The sequence below is a fragment of the Platichthys flesus genome, chromosome 6 (genome assembly GCF_949316205.1).
Source record: "Platichthys flesus chromosome 6, fPlaFle2.1, whole genome shotgun sequence".
Lineage (NCBI taxonomy): Eukaryota > Metazoa > Chordata > Actinopteri > Pleuronectiformes > Pleuronectidae > Platichthys > Platichthys flesus.
The window spans coordinates 22,405,639-22,426,785 of NC_084950.1; the positions used below are offsets into that span (position 1 = coordinate 22,405,639).

Sequence of the window (21,147 nt, forward strand, 5' to 3'; positions counted from 1 at the left end):
AGTGTCGCCTTCAAATGACGTAGCTTCCTACAAGGGGTCCAAATCTTTTTAAAAAGCACATTTACTAGTAAAGTAAAATAAATCACCAGTAATGTATTCATCCTGCAGTACAGTCTCTTGTCAAGTCTTATTCGTTTATATAGCAAGTAAACAAAAAGCAGGAGTTGATGCAATGTGCTCAAAGGCAATGCAACAGGTGTAAGGATTAAAACGTAAAACCAGTGTGAGAGGAAGATGCAATAAAACCTAAAGTACTTCACCTTAAGTACTTAAGGGGAATAATACATTTTAGTATTACGACCACTTAAATGGAAATCTGAGATGTCGAGGATTGATTTGTATCAGAATAAATTTGTAAATTTACGTGAATTTTTTAAAAATTTTACGAGGATAAAGTTATAGCATTGCAAGATTACAGTTGTATTTTTACAAGATAAATTTACATTTGCAATATTACAAGAATAGATTTTAAGCTATGTGTCATGTTTTATACCCGATCAGCCTTTCACTTGTTTTTAATGTTGTACTTTGCTCTACATTGCTCAATAACAAAAAACTTAATTTTGCTGATCAGCACAACATTATCATATTAAGTAAGTAAAGGACTTTGAAAAGATTGTGCAAAAAACTGATTCTATTCAGAAGAAAGACACAGATTTGGAGGAACTTGTCTCTTTAGTAGAAAAGAAAATGTTTGGTAGTCGTAGACTGTGAGGTTATCAGTATAGTAGATAGTTCCTCAAGAAACGATTCGACTGGTATCAACATTTTGATCCAGAAGGCAGTGGGAGTGAAACATGGGTATACATTGGTTGTCCTACAAGCTTTTTTAAACAACAAAAACAAGATTCTTTATTCCTGTTAAATTAAGACTTTATTCTTGTCGATACAAAAAAAAACAAAGGCTCTCCAAGTCTCCATCGTACACTGAGCATGAGGAAAAGGTGGAAAGCTTTTAAATCTTCATCCTGCCGCTACAGAGAAAAATATTGTTTTCATGTTTTTATCTATTGGTGATATTTGCATTCAGTTTTCGAAAAAAGTCCATCAGAAATAGGCAATGCATATAACAAAAGATTGCGTTGAATGCATTGAATGTCAGTGTCTGATGCAGATGTGTGGTACTCATTGCAGTTTACATACAGGTTGTAAGCTCCACTAGAGGTAGTCTTCAGCTGTCAATGTTTTTCTCTTCAAACGCATTAAATAACAAAACCTTACTTTGCATTAAATCACAAAACACTGTGTAATTTGATATTATATGATAAGGTAGAGGAAGGTAAAACTGAGCTGTGGCTTTACTGAGCCACAGCGCCCCCTGCAGACACACCAGGTAATTCATTCTGTTCGGCTTCATGTCTGTTGTGTGACGTCATTACGGTAAGCGTGCGGTGTCATTTCCTGTTTTCTTGCCACTGGTGGTGGTCGCTCTGCGAATTAGCTCCGCTGCTAAACACAACTGTTTCTCTGTAGCACTACGGCTAAAATCACCGGTCTGTAGTTAAACACTCGCACATACCAACCCTTATTCTATCGTGCTTAGTGTTTCTGTGTTCTGTCTGAGCTCACCCTCGTAGCTCTATAGCAGCGATGTCTTCTCTCTCTCCTTGTTGCTCTACTGCTCTCTCTTGCTCCGAGTGTCTAATGTTTACCTACTCCTCTACCTCCCTTAACAGTAGTGGTACATGTAATAAATGTAGTGTGTTGATAGCGATGGAGGCTCGGCTTAATGACGTAGAAGCTCGGCTCAGCAGTTTAGAAACTCCGTTAGCTGTAGTTAGCCACCTCCCGCTAGCCGCGGAGCCACCTAGCTTAGCACGTAGCTTAGCCTTAACGAGCAGTCCCCAGACTAGTCCCGTGCAGCCGGGAGCCCAGGGCAGATGGGTTGACGTTCCAGAGGGGTAATAGTGCTAGACTTAGAAAGCCCACGATTAAAGAGCCACCAGCTCACGTTTCAAATAGATTCTCTCCACTCAGCGAGGCACCCGCTGATAAACAAACTCTGATTATTGGCGACTCGGTTCTGAGAAACGTCAGGTTAGCGACACCAGCGACCATAGTTAATTGTATCCCAGGGACCAGAGCCGGCGACATCGAATCTAAACTTAAGTTAATGGCTAAAACTAAAACGGTAAATACAATAAAATCGTAATTCACGTCGGCAGCAACGACTCCCGGCTTCGTATGTCGGAGGTCACTAAATTGAATGTTGAGTCGTTGTGTGCTTTTGCTAAAACGATGTCGGACACAGTAGTTTTCTCTGGCCCGCTCCCTAATACAACAGGTGACGACATGTTTAGCCGCATGTTGTCTTTTAACAGCTGGCTGTCGAGGTGGTGTCCTGTAAACGGCGTGGGCTTTATAGATAATTGGCTAACTTTTTTGAGAAAACCTGGTCTTGTTAGGAGAGACGGCGTTCATCCCTCTTGGGATGGAGCAGCTCTCTTATCTAGGAATATTACTAAGTCTATGACATGACAACCCATAGTCGGGACCAGGAATCAGAGCTGCAGTGCTAAACACTTCTCTGCGCTCCCTCTGGATCAGTCACAAAACCCCATAGAGATTGTGTCTGTTCACCGTCCGATTAAATTATTGAAATTAAACAATAACAGAGCGAGAACTCCACACAAAAATGTAATACAAATTAAAACAACCTCTGAAACAATACAGGAAACCCAGACTTTTAAATGTGGTCTTTTAAACATTAGATCACTGGAAAAAAAGGATGTTTAGTTAATGAAATAGTCTCTGATTACAACATAGATTTATTTTCCCTCACTGAGACGTGGCTGCATCCTGATGATTATGTCTAAATACCTAAACTCAGCTACAAGTCATTTGAATGTCTGGTTCTTAGTCTTCCACGCCAATCCAGGAACCACCAACAGCCAATCATATTTGCCGTAGTTTACCGTGCTCCCAGGGCTTATACTGAATTTTTAAAGGAATTCCCTGAGTTTTTATCAAACTTAGTCCTAAAGACCGATAAAATTATTATTGTTGGTGACTTTAATATTCATGTTGATAATAATAAAGATTGCCTTAGCGTAGCATTTATTTCAATACTAGACTCTATTGGTTTCAGTCAGTGTGTGCACAAACCTACTCATTGTGGTAACCACACACTTGACCTTGTATTATCGTACGGTGTCGCAATTGAAAATTTAACAGTACTTCTGCGCAATCCAGTTCTATCAGACCATAATTTAATAACCTTTGATTTTTCAATAACTGAATATATGCCACTAATACAAAATTCATTTTCTAGATGTCTACCTGATAGTGCTGTAGCTAAATTTAAGGAAATAATCCCAATTACATTTAAACCCGTATTAGCAGTAGATATAAACAACAAATTCTTTAAAACCCTGAGCTCCATTGAGATCGACCACCTCGTCGATAGCTCTGCAGACTCATTACGGTTAACATTAGACTCAATAGCGCCTCTAAAAAAGAAAAATGTCAAACATAGTAAATTAGCTCCGTGGTATAATTCCCAGACAAATGAGTTAAAACAATTATCAAGAAAACTAGAAAGGAAGTGGCGCTCCAGCAACAATGTTGAAAACCTCATAGACTGGAAGAATAGTGTTAAAGAATATAAAAAGGCTCTCCACAAAGCAAGAGCCGCCTACTATTCAAAACTAATAGAAGAGAATAAAAACAACCCCAGGTTTCTCTTCAGCACTGTAGCCAGGCTGACAGAGAGTCACACCTTCACAGAACCCAGTATTCCTCGATCCCTAAATAGCAATATCTTTATGACCTTTTTTAATGATAAAATTCAAACTTAGAAATAAAATCAACCATATCCTGCCCTCAATTGGCACTAATACCCTCCCAACAACAGAGATCTCAGAAACGGCTGAGAATCCTACCCATTACTTAGACAGCTTCTCTCTGATCACCCGTGATCAGTTTACCAAATTAATCTCAGGTTCTAAACCAACAACCTGTATCTTAGATCCCATTCCTACCAAATGACTTAAAGAAATTCTGCCCCTAATTGATAGTTCGTTACTTAACATTATCAATCTGTCATTATCATCAGGTTATGTACCACAGTCTTTTAAAATACATGTCATCAAACCCCTTCTCAAAAAACCCACCGTAGACCCAGAGGTTTTAGCCAATTACAGACCAATATCTAACCTCCCCTTCATTTCTAAAATCTTAGAAAAAGTGGTAGCCAATCAGCTGTGTGAGTTTCTCCAGGAAAATAATATATATGAAGACTTTCAATCGGGGTTTAGAGCCAATCACAGGACAGAGACAGCCTTGGCAAAAGTCACTAATGACCTTTTAATAGCCTCAGATCAGGGACTTGTGTCTGTCCTCATTCTGTTAGATCTCAGTGCAGCATTCGACACAATTGACCATCAAATTTTATTACAAAGACTAAAACAGTTAATTAACATTAATGGAACCGCCCTTAACTGGTTTAAATCGTATTTTTCTGATCGCTCCCATTTTGTGCAAATTAATGATGAGTCATCTGTGCGCACCAAAGTTAATCATGGTGTTTCACAGGGCTCTGTGCTCGGCCCAATTTTATTCTCATTATATATGCTTCCACTAGGAAACATTATCAGGACACACTCGGTAAATTTCCACTGCTATGCGGATGACACCCAGTTATATTTGTCAATAAAACCTGAACAAAGTAATCAATTAACTAAACTTCGAACATGTCTCAAGGACATAAAAACCTGGATGACCCGCAATTTTCTCTTATTAAACTCAGACAAAACAGAGGTTATAATACTTGGCCCCAAACACCTTAGAGATGCATTATCTAATGATATAGCTGCGCTAGACGACATTGCCCTTGCTTCCAATGAATCAGTCAGGAACTTGGGAGTGATCTTCGATCCTGATTTATCCTTTAATAGTCACTTAAAACAAATTTCAAGGGCCTCTTTTTTCCACTTGCGTAATATTTCAAAAATTAGACATGTCCTTTCACAAAAAGATGCAGAAAAACTAGTCCACGCCTTTGTTACATCGAGACTGGACTATTGTAATTCATTATTATCAGGCTCCAGCAGGAAGTCGTTAAAGACTCTACAGGTTGTCCAAAATGCCGCAGCACGTGTCCTGACGAGAACAAAGAGAAGAGAGCACATTTCTCCTATATTAGCATCGCTACACTGGCTTCCAGTTAAATCTAGAATAGAATTTAAAATTCTCCTCCTCACCTTCAAGGCCCTTAATAATATAGCGCCTTTATACCTTAAAGAGCTGTTAGTACCTTATAAACCCGCTAGAGCACTCCGCTCCCAGAATTCAAGCCTACTTGTCGTCCCTAAATTCTCTAAATGTAGAGTAGGAGCCAGAGCTTTTAGCCATCAAGCCCCTCGGCTGTGGAATAATCTACCACTTTCAGTTCGGGAGGCAGTCACCATCTGTTCGTTTAAAAGTAGGCTCAAAACCTTCCTTTTTGATAAAGCTTATAGTTAGAGCTAATTAGTGCGCCAGAACGTTACTTGTTCTATTTTGTGACACATGACACGCGGAGCTTCTCTTTCCAGCTTCTCCTTCCTCTTCTCCATCCCTATCCCCCTTCCCCGGAATCCCTTTGCTTTATCACCCGCAGATTATGGTTTGTGGATCGCGCACCGGGGGTCGCGGTGTTGGATCCAGTGTGGCGGATTCTGAGTCATGTGGGCTGATCGTGGTGCTGGTGGCGGACCCTGTGTCGCGTTGGCATTGGGCACGGGCGGTGGACCAGGACCGCGGTGGTGGCTTGTGATGGGTCCTCCTGGTGGGCGGCGGTGGACGGTGACTGAGGACTGGAGTGGCGTCTGGTCTGGATGGTGGATCGTGGTCTAGATGGTTGCTGAGCATGGACTGTGCTTGCAGCGGGACTGCTTGGCATGTCGTGTTGGGGTTGTCCTTCGGGATGTCTACCCTCATCAATGCTGCTAGAGACTTTGATTATTGATGATGTTGTCCTGCACGTGGCATCTATTGCACTTCTGTCCCTCCTGGGAGAGGGATCCCTCACATGTGTCTCTCTCTGAGGTTTCTACATATTTTTACCCTGTTAAAGCCCTATGAGATGAATTGTAATTTGTGAATATGGGCTATACAAATAAAATTTGATTGATTGATTTGATAAAACAGAGATAAGAAGAGTAACCAGGAGATAACCATGTGCACATAGTTGTAATTACAATTGCATCACTAAAACCTTTCACAGTTTTAATAAATTTGAGTGCAGATCAAGGGGTGGATTCAGGACTTCTTTATCACTTACTTAAACATTGCAAGATATGGTGTTTTTCGACTTTTTCACTGATTCCACAGGGAATAACACATGGATGTAGATGAAATGATCAGCGCTCATTTAAGAGATTGATTATTCTACAATTTGCTGCAGTTGTGGAATTAAATTCTACCCAGTAGAGGTGCATGAATTGGTTGTGGACTACAACACCATCATTCGGACAGAAAAAAGAATGGGGAAAGTTTACAAGTGAAGGAGCAGCCAACAAAGGAGTAGATAATAGCAGCAGAGTGAAAGTCATAGAAGGAAATCAGGCCCTCCTCGTAATCCACAAACACGCCCACCTTCTCAGGCTTTGACTTCAGAGAGAGAGGGACTTCTGCTTCACCACTGGCAAAATACCTATCTTGCCTCTCTAAACATACAGACCAGTAGCCATCAGTGGGGCTGAGGGTGATCAGTCCATTGTTGTCAGACATTCTGGCCACTGGGAACCTCAAAATATGATCTTCCAAATGAGAAATCCTAATTTGAAACGACTTTACTAGTCACAAGCGGGTTGAGTAATATAGGTTGTACTATATCAGGATCAAGAGTCACATCCACTGTGTGCCGCCGGACTCTCTCCAGTTCAGTATCAAGAAGCTTCAATATCTTCACAGTGAGGGTCTCCTCTAGCCGATTCACTGCTCTCCTTACAATCCCCACATAGGATGGAGGATGGACACTGACTCCTGTCCAGTCCTTGGTGGGAGGACCAGTGCTAAGGGACGAGAAGCTTTGGAGGAGGTGGAGGTGGTCTTCAGATTGTGCGAGCTGCTCCACCTCAGCGCTTCTCTTCTTCAACTCTCTGATTTCTTGTTCCAGATCAGTGATGAAGCCTTCAGCCTGTTTCTCCTTCATTCTCTGCTCCTCCTTGATCGTCTCGATGAGCTCAGCCTGGCCTCTCTCAATAGACTTCCTCAGAGCCGTGAAGACCTGAACACCTTCTTCTATTTCTCTGTATGCACTTGTCTTACAGAGCTCAACTGAACGTTTGATCTCCATAATCGTCGTCTCTCTTGGGACATTTGCTGAAGTTCAGCCTCTCTCATGCTCAGCTCAGCCTTCTTCTCTTCATATTCTTCTTTCAGAGGAACAACATCATGTGTCTTGTGGTCTGAAATGGTGCAGAGCAGGCAGACACACACCTGGTGGGTCTTACAGAAGAGCTCCAGCAGTTTATCGTGCTTCGTACACATCCTGCCTTCCAGGTTCTCCACAGGGCCGATCAGCTGATGCTTTTTCAGGCCTGACACTGTCAGGTGCACCTCCAGGTGAGTGTTGCAGTAGGAGGCCAGACACACCAGGCAAGACTTCAGGGCCTTCACTCTGGCTCCTGTGCAGGCGTCACATGGAACATCTCCTGGTTTGGCAGCTTGTTGCTCTGAGATTTTCTGTTGAGACGACCGTCTGAACTGAGCAGTCATCTCAGAGATGAAGGTGTTGATCCGCAGCGCAGGTCTCTTGTACAAACGCTCTTTACAGTTGGGACAATAACACAGGACGTTAATATCCCAGTGTCCAGTGATGCATTTGATACAGAAGTTGTGTCCACATGGTAAAGTGACTGGATCAGTGAACACATCCAGACATATGGAGCACAGGAACTGATCCTCAGTCAGCAGACAGCTGGCGGCAGACATGTCTACACATGGAGGAGAAAAATAGAAAAAAGAGCATTGTACAGTGTATCTGCATATCTTTTGATGATTTGTGTTATTACATCAAACTATATTAAGAGGAATATAATAGGAATTCTGTTGCTCACCCAACTGAGGACCATATTTACTGAGAACATATACCAACATGCAGGGACATGCAATTACATTTTTGGCATAATCTGTATATTCCTGTGACTAATTTACGAGTACAGCAGCTGATTACACAGTCAGGACTTAGACTATTTACTTAGACTGCCCCCAAATGGTCAACCAGCAAACATTGGTCAATAGCAAGAGTCTTAATTAATGATGTTTTGATTCATTGTTTGGTAGCAGAAAAAAAAAGGAAAAACACCATGTGACACTAGGATCCACAGTCAGTCACAGACAGACAGGATTTACAGGTAGTCCCTGAGAGTATTAGATATAGTGAATGTTGAGGATTTTTGGACCACCCTCACACATAACTGTATAGGTCACTTTATATTATGTAGATTGTATATGGCATATTATATCTGTGGAGGAGAATAGTGCCTGTCTCATTCCATACTCCCTTCTCTCTCTAAGCAGTGCCAAAGGTCAGGTTATAGATAAAGGACCAGTACAGTACATTGTGGTGTCTACATTGAGGGACGTTCATATCTAACTCAGATGCTCCAGATAGAGAGGCACCAGCTTCAACTCTCACCAACTTTAACTCTTTTGTGTATTTCACCAGTAGCAAGACGTAAGGACACAATGTGATTTTGGAATGCATACCTTAGGCTTGACTATCCAATAGGTTGCAAACACCTACATGTATATAGAGAGTGACAGCAATTTTAACCATTCATGGACGTGCTGTTGGAACGTGGGACGCAAGTGTCAGGAAATATACTGGGATGCTATGGGAGACATCCTCAGACTTGGGGTTGACACTTGCTCATGTTACTTTGTTATAGCGTTTGTTTCACCTTCTGGTCTCCTTGCTGTATCACGTCTACTTTAAAATCTTCTGCATAAGACATCAGCTGCTGACGGAGTTCTACTTTCACCAGCTTCCAGAAAACTTCCATAACAGTGACATATGTCAGGCAAGAATTCTGAAGTGCGGTGTCATTTCAAGAGGACTCGAATTGGGACAGTCCAGTGGTGCCCATGTGACTCAGTCAGTCTTCCAATGCAGCCTGAATTGGGACACAGCGAATGTTACGTTCTTTGCCAGTCTTTAAACTTAAACCATTTTCTGTTGCGCCCCCTTACATTTTTTACTCATAAAATCAATATCTTAAATGTAACACAACTAGTTGGCAAATGGCTTGAACTAGTAACTACTAACTTTAAATCAGTGGGAGCCCTAAAGTGTAAACATAATATCAGGCACAAATTGAGATATGAATGAAAATCTTGAATTGAGTCCAAATCAACAAAGTGAAAGGGCAGAGGTACAGATTCTAAGGTGAGATTTGATGACAGGTATTGGTTCAATCAGAGTAACACACTGCCTACAATAATTTTAGGCATTTTATTGAAAATGTGTTACATGTCAATTTTAAAAGTATATTCTCTTCCCAGATTTCCTAAAATAGTATAATATAGACTACTGTATGTATAGGGGTTTTATTGGGACTATATAAATAAGGCTGGAACACTCTGAAAGGTTTTGCCTTTGTTTTAAAAAAAAAGCACTAATCTGATTTATTTAGCATTGCAGTAATAGCCTCGCATAATTGTTAATGAGATCATTCCAATCTGCAAATTCATGGAAGAAATCAGTTTCAAAAGAAACCCAGACAGACACTAAAACCTCCCTCCATATATGTCACATCATGAATTCAGCTTGGGCTCACATAAGGAAGAGAAGGTAGAGAGCAGAGAACCAAGGAGATGAAATGTGCATTAAAAACTGTGTCATTTTCTCCACAATAACTTCAGCCACAGTTATAGTTAATTAGTCCTGGTTAAGACATGTCCTTTTACAGTAAATGTCATCAGCAAGTACTCACCGCGTTAGTAATACTTGGTGTTTGAGCTCTTTGAATTTTCTTCAGAGAGCTTTAGGGAGCTCTGCTGCCGCTCAGACAAATCTCTCCAGCCCTTCCAGTTTGGATGTGTAGGGGGGGGGGGGGGTTATTGCCTCTTCACCTTTGAAACAAGGCTGAGTATTTTCTTTTGCTGAACCTTGTTTCATTAATTGTTGCTACTGTGACTTTGGTCTGAGTGCACACTGCCCCCCTTGTTTTCATGTAGCAGTGTTTTTGGTTGTAAAAGTGGCAAAGTTTACATGTAAATTTAGAGGCTGAAATCCAAGCATGCAGCCCTGTGCAGGGCTTTAGTTCCCATGCAGATTTTGATCACCTTAAGTGAAGATAATTAGAGATGTGAGCTATTATGAGTTGACTCAACTCCTGAACGCATGGCATATGTTTTAGTGTCAGAGTTTATATGGCCTCATGCTGCAGCTTGTAATGAGTACCACTAGAGTGCGCCATTAATTCACTTTAAACACTGGTTCAGTTTCCATCTCTAATACAACTGTACAAAACAAAAGCGTCACATTACCTGAAACTGCCTTACTATACAGTATTTGGTATCAGATGACATAAGACATCACTCACTCAGTTTTTTATTTCCATGTTTTTTCCTCCTCCTAAACCCACACGTTATGCAGATATTTGACTCTGTCTCTGAGCAGATGATGTATGAAGCGTTGACCACCTGCTGCAGGTTTTGGTTTCGCGTTAATAAGCTGTTATGCGTCCGAGTCACTGTCAGCCTGACACTAGCTCACTATTGATGTCACGAGCAGGACGGCATACAGCAGGAAGCAAGGAGACAACTACAGAATTGGAAAGGTGGAATAGCTAAAAGTCTGTAATGTCCATGTTCTCTTTTCTTGTCACAATGTGTCCTCTGGGACAAACTTAACAAGAAGATCCAGTTCCCCTGCTGCAAAGACGTAGGGGAAATGTCCTAAACATCCAAGATTCAACCTGAAACAGATATTTTGATCAGAGGATCAGGATATGTGGCAACATCCAACCACCTGCACTGCTCTCTGTGTTGAACAGTTTGAACACTTCAGCTCCCCTCAGCTTCACAAGGCTTCATAGTGACCTTATTGTTTATATGTCCTGTCCACACCTTTACTGTTCTGGTTCACCCTCACCACTCGCATGGCGTGGTTTCTGATTGCAGCAGGAAGCCAGGCATCTTTAAAAAAAAAAATTACTATTTGCTCTGCACCAATTGACAGACACATTTAAGAGAAAGGCTGGTGTTAACCGTTCAGCATGTATCAGCTGCAAAGCCAGATATTTAGCTCAGGTGGTGGTTGAAATTATTGATGATAGCGACATCAAAAAATTCTAAACACCAATGCTTATATCACTTCTTGTAAACTGTTAATTTGTTAGCCATTTTATAATTATGTTACATTACAACTTAAGCTTTTAGTAGAGAGTTAACATTGGAGACATGAAAGGGAAGAGGAAGACAAGGGATGATGTGCTAAGGTCAGGGGATCGACATGAACCGAAGTTATAGTTAAATCCGTTATCATCTTTATCACAAGAGCACCCCACAGTTTAGATTTCTAATAGGTGTAGTCAAAATAAACTATTTCCAAATAAACTCTTCTTAAAATATTATAAATATAATATAACAATTAATAAATTGTTTGTTTTAAATTAAATTATCTATTTTCTTAACATAAAACATGTTTTTTCTTTGACTTTATTCACAAAATATCACACATTTTAAACCCACGAATATGGCTATTCTGGTTGTAAAGCAACATTTGTATTAATTTTACATTTTAAAAATCAACAATTTGCATTTGTATTTATTTGCCTTGACCTTTGATCAAACCTGAATCCCTGTCCTAGCCATTTTACCTTTTTTTCATGTTTGTGCTGGGTAACTTCAGCAGGATCCCACAAGAGTGTTTCCATAATAAGTTTATTTTGCGAACCACAACTTGTCCCTTTGAGACCTACTGACAGTCAATTCAATTAAAACATGATGCCAACATCCCGGCAACACTCCCTTCCACTCCCAGAGAAATGGTGGCTTTCAAAGTCAATTGTGTCCAATGTGAAGAGCTTGCCTTCATGTCCCCGTCTGGAGCCTTTTCACGTGCTAAAATAAGAGTTTCCCCCTCTTTCCCCAAGTCGACATGAGCAAAGTGAGCACTGTGAAAGGCTCAGAGAGAGCTTCCATTTGATGACTAGCAGGCTCAGGTCTTGTGTCTGTGTGACACCATGGGCCACGACAAAAGCTCGTCCTTTCTGCTGCTGCAGAAGAACACTGAAAGAGAAGAAAAGAGGTGGTGTATGATGGGGAGGAGGGAGAATTTAGAGGGAAAAAAGAGGGGGTCTGGCTTTTGAATCGGGCTCTGCGCAGATGTACGGGGCAGGAGGATTAGGCCCTGGGTGCTGGTGAAGTTCACCAAGCTTCGCTCTCCCTCCACTGTGGCCCTTTGTGGCTCCCAACAGCCTCAGGGTTGTAAGTGGCTGGCCGGTGTGCCAACGAAGCTCAGTTGAAATGACAATGGTGAAGCGACCCCAACCCCCCCGCCCCAACCCAATCCCACTAGCCTGTGACTCAAAGCTCAGCCTCCATACCCGTTGCACACACAGACGATGTGATCAGGGAACTGATGTCAGCCCATCTGACTATGGGTGTGTTTGTGTGTGTGTGTGTGTGTGTGTGTGTGTGTTGACAGATCCATTACATTAGCAAAATAACCTGTTCCCACACCACCAATTTCACTTCCGACGACACATATATATGAAAATATGTGAAAACAAGAAGGCTAATGGCTAAGTTTCCATTATATATCTAGAACGTGGCAGCCCATCATATTTTAATTTGTTAAAAAGAGTTTTTACAGTGTCATAGATCAGAGACTCCAACTGTGTCATGTCTGTGTACACTCTTTACTGATAGGGTGTAAGAACTGGGACCGGGCTCTGTTGTGTTGCTAACAGCCGTCGTTTACTCACTAAAAATGAGGATCACTTTATTTAACTGCAATTATCCAGTGTTATTTCGAACATAAATGTATGATAAAATATGTTAGTCGGTCTGTCAGCCAACCACTTTTGTTCAGACTGAAATATCTTAACAACTTTCTTTCATTTTGATGCAGGAATGCATAACTTCCTGATCCTCACACATCATCCTCATACATCACCCAGCAGTGCACGAGGAGAGAGAGAGGGAGCAGCAGATATTCTCAGAGTGTATTGTGGAGAGGAATGCCATTGAATTTGGGTGTTTTTTCATGTGCCAGCCTCTTTTGTGTGCAGGCTATGGAAGTCCATTGTGCGGGCAGACACCCTGAGAAAAGAGGCGAGCTTGGAGCCGTTGTCTGCCGGTGCTTCTGCAGCGCCTGGGCCCTAAAAAGGACCTGAATGAAGCTCTGCCATCGGAAGCAGCCGGCCTGAACCATGAGACAATGCCACTGGGCAACTTTGAAGACCAGCAACAATTAAAAATGCAGCTTCACTATATTAATTATGCATTCATGCTTTTGTCTTGGCCTTTTCTTGCAAACGGGGGAATGGGCGGAGGCAGGGGGAGGAAGAGGGCGGGGGAGCGTAAGGTTTAAGATTCAACAAGTCTGAGACAGAGGGAGAGATTACAGAACACATGCAAATGCTTCTCCAAATGAGAACTCCTTGAATGAGAAATGTGTGTGTGATTGGACGTGAGATTCGGGGAGGATTATGGACACTAACAGGATCATGTGCAAGAAAAAAAGCAGCCAACTGATGGAATAAAAATTTATATACAAAAATACAAACTAAGACGAGACTTTGCTCCAGTATGACAACAGTAAAACAATTGTGAATAAAACAAAAAAGGCAGCAGATGCAGATGAGTTCAACAAAACTCTCAGTCTCATCTTGCACAGCATGTTGCTAGGAAACTCTGAGTTACAGCTCGGGGTTGCACTTTGCAGACTCTTTTTCTCCAAGGCTTTTCTCCTTCCCTGCTGCCTCAGTTGCAGGCAGGACACACATTAAGAAGCTTTCTGAAGGCATTGAGGTGAAGTCCTGCTGGCTGCCGGCTCTGACAGGTGGCCCTGTTGTGCACACAGTTGCCAGCAAACAGCTTCTTTTTGCACCAACGGGCAGGTTTATTCAGAAAAAGCCAACACTGCTTTGAAAAATCGTTCTGTTCGGGGGGAATTTATGCCTTGTTTACAACCAAATCTGTCTCTGGGGGCCACAGGACTTGGAGTCACAGTCGCCCCCCTGCTGGTCATGAGACAAACTACATGCATTAAATATAAGACTACAGATAACAGGGTTCGTAAGGTCATGGAAAACCTGGAAAAGTCATGGAATTTTAAAATGTCATGGAAAAAAATGATCTTGCAAGAGTTTTGGAAAGTCATGGAAATTTGTTATATTCAAATTTTCATGTCGTTCATACGCTGAGTTTTAAATAATTCCTATGCTATTAAAGAAATACGCTCAAAATATAAGCAGGCATACTTGTGTTTGTGTCATTTAAGGTATACTGTATGCCTTGGAATTCTCATTGTTAGTTTGAAGGCTACATTTTGTCACAAAATGTTCGGTCATGGAAATTTGGTTTAAAGTTATTGAAAAGTCATGGAAAAGTCATGGAAATCGATTGGTCAAAATGTGTATGAACCCTGATATAAAGTAATTACGAACACATCATAGTCAAAGCCTGAAATAAAAAAAATGAATTCAATAAGGTGGAAGTAACATGTATGATTGTTAGAATTGTGAATCATTTATTATATTTGACAAAGGTGGTCAAAAGTTAAAAACCTTAAGGTGATGGTTATGTTTGGTTTGTCTGTTTTTGTGAGCTAAAACTTGAGGCCCGTCATTCTAGGCAGCTCATATTTTGGCAAATTCAACATTTAAAAGTATACGTTGAATTGAATTTCAGTGTTTGCTTGCAGTGTTTATCTAGATGCCCATGTACCTATCAATGCATTACTTAAACACTGCCACCTAGTATTCCTAGGTAAGTTCTTAAACATAATGATAACACTGGGAGGAAACGTGGGTTTCATGTGTATGTTCAGATTTAACCAAGTCATGACTCAGCGGAGTATGATATCTCATCAACAATGAAGGATGTAAATGTTCTTCATGAGTTGTTTGCCACATGATCCGATGGTGTACCTGCTGATCAATGAGTTAGACACACTTAAAAAAAAACAGTGCAGCCTTTACATGCTGCTCGGATGGTCCCATGTCCCAAGTTGGAAAGTTATAATTTTGACTTCTGTTCATGTGTGTTAAGGACATGGAGGCTACAAAAAAGATGTGGTAGTGTGTCAGAGACTCAAATCACTTCAGGGTCGCTGCTAATAGACAACTTTTCACTGGACAACATCTAATGGTTACAATCTAATATCATATTAAAAACTTAATGTGCACCAAGTGAATTTGTGCCATTAATCAAAAGTTATCCCTGTCAACCAAACAGTTACTTGTGCATCAAACTCTTTGCCAACTTTCCGAGTTCTTGTTCTGAGAAAGGTTGTTCATGTCAAATTTTGCTTGTCATTGCGACTCCATGTGAAAGCACCACTTGTCTTACATGCACCTGTGACCCAATGCATTATATCTGCTTCTCTACCTCTGCGTCCTGAGACAATACAGCTGAATTAAAGGAATGTTGAATCAACTGATGTGCTGCCTACACTTTTACACAACCGCAACAATACTGGGGCTGGAATTATATTATACCAGTGGGCATGATGACCAGAACTAGAAAGGTAAAGCCCTGCAGTTATTGAGGATAAAAGAGTGAAGATTACATTGGGTTTTATATTAAAGTTGTAGTTGTGGTTGCACTAATGTTTGTGTTGCGTGAATAAGGGGAAAGCCCAGTCTGTCTTCACAGTTAGGAAGTCAAAACTTTTTCCCACAATAACTAAGAGTCATTTCATTGAGGGGATACTTCACAATGTCAGTATTTGATTGACAGTTTTCTCATTTGGTCATATTTTTCAGGTCTAGTAATGGCTGCCATGTGTTGGGAATTGATGCTGAACCTTGGGAAACCGAGGAGCCGCCATCGTTTCCCAAGCCTGCACCTGTGTGACATTACGGCTCTGTCACTCTCACTGCTGCACTGACTGACTCCCTTTTTATAGAAACAGGAGACAAGGCGGATAGAGGAAAGGGAGAGTTAACTGAGCGGTCAGCAGTTAAACAGGCTTCAGTGTCACATGCTGAAAACTGCCAGAGATCAATTCTTATTGGTTTTAAGAGGTTTGTGGATGCAGTAAACAAGGGTTTGACAAACAGAAGTGGAGCAGACAGAGTTAAGAAGTTAAGAATTAGAGTCTGTTATCATAGATATCCCCTTTATGAGTTCAGGGTTTTTACTTTTTAAACAGATGAGCAGAGTGGACAGGTTTTAATGACTCTTGAAACTAATTTGAATCACGGCAGCAGAAAAAAACTTAACATGAACAACTATGTGAATCAAACATCCTGTTAAACTGCAGTGAAAGTAAATTAATGTATGGGAGGTATAAGTTGATGGTCCTGTACAAACACTTTTTTTTTTACCACCATTAAAGACATGCTGATTATTGATCACAATTGGGCATCTTGACAAAAAATGTCCTTTTGTTTTTATTATGTATTAGTTGTTTATCTATGCCACTGGGTGACTTGCAACAAATTTGTTGGCGAAGTGTTTTGAAACGTATGCGGGCAGCCACTGGTGAAGGAGTGGAGGAGTAGAGTAGTGTGAGTTAGGAAGGTTGACGACAAGTCGGGCTGCTGCATTCTGGATGACCTGCAGAGGTCGGATGGCACTGACATGCAGACCAGCCAGGAGGGAGTTACAATAGTCTAGGCGTGAGATGACCAGAGCCTGGACCAGAACCTGCGCCGTCTTCTGAATGAGAAGGGAACTTATTCTCCTGAAGTTGGCAACATGTATATACAGTAGCATGTTGTTGCAGTAATGTTGGCAGTAAGGGAGAGTTTACTGTCGAGTGTCACACCCAGCTTCCTAGCAGTCTGGGTGGGGGGAGTTATCAAAGGTCCGTGCTCGCCTGATGGGAGGTGCTCAGGAGGACGAGACTCAACAATCAACTCCTTTTCTAGCGATTGTGCCAACTACACCTTTAAGAAGATCTTTATTTTAACATTATCCAATACAATATAAGGAATGTTTTCAGCACCAAGTACAACGCAAATGTTTTTGCTAGTTTCAGACCAACACAGTTGATATTTTCTTGTGCAATACCTACAAGGTTTACTTAGAAAATACACATTTCTGTCAGCACCCCACCTCTGTGACACCTGACTGGCTGTTGTGATTGTTTCTTTCTTTTGAATGAGTGGTTTGTGGTTGTGTTTTGGTTTCTCCACTTCTCCTTGCTTTCTCCACATCTGCTAGTCATCACAGTCAAACACAACAAGGGATCATCCGTCAATCATTAATATATCTACAAGGAGCTCAGTCCAACTGTCAGTGTCCATCAGTACATCACCTTACACGGTATTGGTACTGGCCTCTAGTCAAAACTCATAATTCGTTTTCAATCATTAACTCCAGAGAATCTCAGCAAAATTGGTTCCGGACTTTGTCTCGACCCAATTTTCCAAAGTTTGCCTTTCAAACAAGAGATATTCAGCAGGAGATTCTCCACTTAGATGTGTTCAAACAACATAGAAATCTTTGTAGCATTCATGTAAGGATCGGAAGAGAAAGCAGAGGCAAGATGTAAAGTATAAATTCCTGCAAAGAAAAGTGGTATAGAAAATGGAAGAACCTGTCATTAATGTGTCTCATGTTTCATAAAAAATGTAGTCGACCAAGGAAGACAAAATGTCTGTATTTAAGGTGCATGAATACAATAGTCTAATACAAGTCTTGCAAATTAGCTTACCTTAATGACGGTTTTATGTATTAGGCTGTACAAGCCATAGTTGTAGTACTTCTTTCTCAGAAGGATTGCAAATATTTTTGCCCCTCATTTAAATCAATAGGGCTAGTCTTAATTATGGACACATAACTCAGCATTGTGTTGTGTAAAAGCACAACACAAACTACATCCTCCACAACTGTCATAAAACTGAGTGGAGTTGAATCATCACCACTTTCAATTAGTTTCAAAACAACTGACCATTATAACGCGAGGACAAGTTTTGGACTACAGTAAATGCAGCTGGGTCTACCTAATAAAGTGCCAATCGAGTGCAATTCCCCAACAAGCTTCTAAAAATATCAAAAATGTGTTCTTACTGCCACTTTGACATATGACAGAAAATCACAAATTCCAGATTTGACCTTCATAACTAATTCCAGATTGTTTCAGAAAGCAACACTTTCATGTTCATCAATTGACCTCATAGGTCAGTGAAGGATGCAATATTCAGATCAATGCTTTTGGTACATTGACAAAAATGCTTCACATCAATGCAATTTCTCTCCTCCGGCCCAAACAAAGGTTCGACCCAGCATTCATGACTTTGTGTTGTGGAGTGCTGCAGGGGTCAGAGGTCACGTGTGTTGGCAGTGGGCAACTCGCCATGTGTTTCAAATAGAAACAGGACTGCGTGAATGAGCGGCTGAATGCAAGGCTCATTAGTGCTGCAGGAGACTGTACGAAGAGAGTCTGAGATCGTATAGTTGGAGTGAACGCAGCAGAGCCTCAACACATTCCTGCCTCTTTCTTAAGGTGATCTGTGACCCAGTCTGTCCCAAAATAGAAAGGTTTTCCATTGTGTGCATGTGTGTGCATGTGTGTGTGTATGAGGTGGTTGATACAGCGCAAATCGGACCTCTGCTCTCCTAAAAAGGAACTTGTTGTCAGTTGAGAGACCACTTAGTGCTCTTACACTCTCGTCAGTGTGTGCAGATAAAAGCGAATCAGACCTGCTGCTTTCTGAAGCCTCCTCCACTGGAGAGGCTGGAGTGGAGCGTTTTGTTTCGCTGCTGGTATGCAGAGAGCGGCCCGGACGCACAAAGACGCCGGTAATAACAGTTAATCTTCGCAGAGGTTCAATGGCTGCCAACTACCCAACCAACCGACCCAGAGCCGGCCCAACAATGGCAACGAAACATCAAGGTTGGAGGCAGTGCAGAGCGGCCGGTTCCCATCACTTAAATCAACAAGGCCCAGGAAGAAAGTAAACATGCAGCGCTAACAGATGGAGTCACGGCCAGACTGCTTGTTTGGACTGTAAATTTGCGACAACAGACATTTCCGCATTCAGTAAACATCCAGTTAGTGAGTGGGTTTCCTGAAGGAGTTCAGCTCAAAAGATTTCTATGCTGTAATAACCATTAGTTTTAGGGGTTCTGTCAGTCTCAAACACAAAAGTAAAACCGATTTTCCAGATCTCACCAATTGTTCATAGCGTAATGTCTCAGTTATACAAGGATCGTAGTACATATAATGAGGAACTGTGGGTGAAGATCTGTTACTTCCGAGCGTGGCAGATTTTTCCTGTGTCTATATTTTGGGGGGAGTCTGTGTTCGACATTTTTGATTTGATAAGCCCCTCCCTCTAAACGTCCTCTGTGATCGATGGATCGCTTCAACACTTTGGGATGTGACAGAAACACCCTGTGGGTTTGACGCGGATCACCAGGGGGCCTGTGAACCTGCTTCCTGACTGTTACCAGCTCCAGAGCCTGACCTCCGACCCTCTCTGTCAGGAGGGAGAGGGAGGGGGGGGGGGGGTCGGGGTGGTGGCTGTTTAATGACACCCAGTCTGTTCCATGTGACATGACCCCATTACCTCAATCCATGTATTGATAGAGGGGGGTGGGATTATCGTGAGGCTGACAATGTATTTAATGCCACTGCTACTGTTAAAGGCTCAGCTCACACAAATGACAAAATAACATGTAGATTTCTGATTTGTGAATATGGGCTATACAAATACATTTCAATTGATTATTGATTATGTAGGTGGATGTATGTTCACAACTACTATCTATAACAGAGATAGTAGCTGTTCACGAATCAGAATTTGTCTCATCCTCTGTCCTAACCATCAACAATCTACCAAAAAGACATATTAACAGGAAGAAAAAACATCCCTGAGAGACACATCCCTCTCCCAGGACGGACAGAAGTGTCTCACAAAAAAAAGTCTGTACATTCCACATATGTGAAATATGTGATTTTTTTCCAATTTTTTCAAATGGGGGGACAGCTTTGATGACATCAACTACATCCTGTCAGAATCATGTAAGAACACCTAACACTATTATAACGAACCCTGAAAAATAAGAAGAATTTGTTTTACCAGAAACAATTTATCAACCCTAACTTTAAGACTTAACAGAATTTTAAGCTCTCCCCATCAACTATGTGTGAACATGTTGACCTACATGAACTTTAAGGAAGGTGTAGCTGCAGCAAAGCACAAAGCTAAAAACAAACCCCTCTGAAGTATACAGGTTAAAAGGCATTGACAATAAAAAGTGGTAGAGTTTATCTGATGTCCTGGAAAACGCCCCGGGAACCTTCCCTCTGGGATTTGTGGTTCTCCCTTAGTTTCTATGGCCGGTGTTTTTTCCCACGTAACATCATCTGAGGGTGGGGCCCGAGAGTGGATCTGAAAAGGATGCTTGCTGCAACTTTTACTCTAAAAGAGGACATGATAAACACATTAACAATCATTTGTATAATTGTGTTAATATCAATAGAAGGATGAAGAGCTGCCCTTTGTTTGCAAAGGTTTGGTTTTGATTAATAATTTTATGGGTGAGGTGGAATGAAACTGCATGAGAGAGGTGTGGAGTTGGTATAATGTGTGAGATATCACATTTTTTGTTTACACTAGAAAAATGTCCAAGTTGTGAGATTTGTCTTTATCTTCTGGGTGTATGGCACCACTTTTTCCTCCTGAAATATTTGTATTCTCTTAGTTTTTACTTTTCCACCGGTTGCCTGTTAGAAACGTCATCAACATTCCCACTCCCCCCTCTGGAGGATCTCCTGCTGTGTTCTCACATGGGTTCAGTCAGACATAAGACAGACATAAGAAAGTCTGAAGCGTCTTGACTCAGACGTTTGCTTTCTCACATACAGCCCCTCCATAGAAAATCCAGAGATTATCCAGAGTTCAGTGCATGTCTGAAAGTACCTTTGGTCCCCACAGTTACTTCCTGTTGATGGATTGGTGTCCTCTGAAGTGTTTGGAGAAAACAGAGAAAACAGAAAACTGTTCAGTGGTTCAGTTTGATCAAATGTTC

At 41.4% G+C, this 21,147-nt stretch overlaps 1 pseudogene; it reads right to left on the reverse strand.

Moving 5' to 3' along the window:
* Positions 1–6,341: 6,341 nt before the first annotated feature.
* LOC133955092 (E3 ubiquitin/ISG15 ligase TRIM25-like) lies at positions 6,342–7,920 on the reverse strand (annotated as a pseudogene).
* Positions 7,921–21,147: the final 13,227 nt, after the last annotated feature.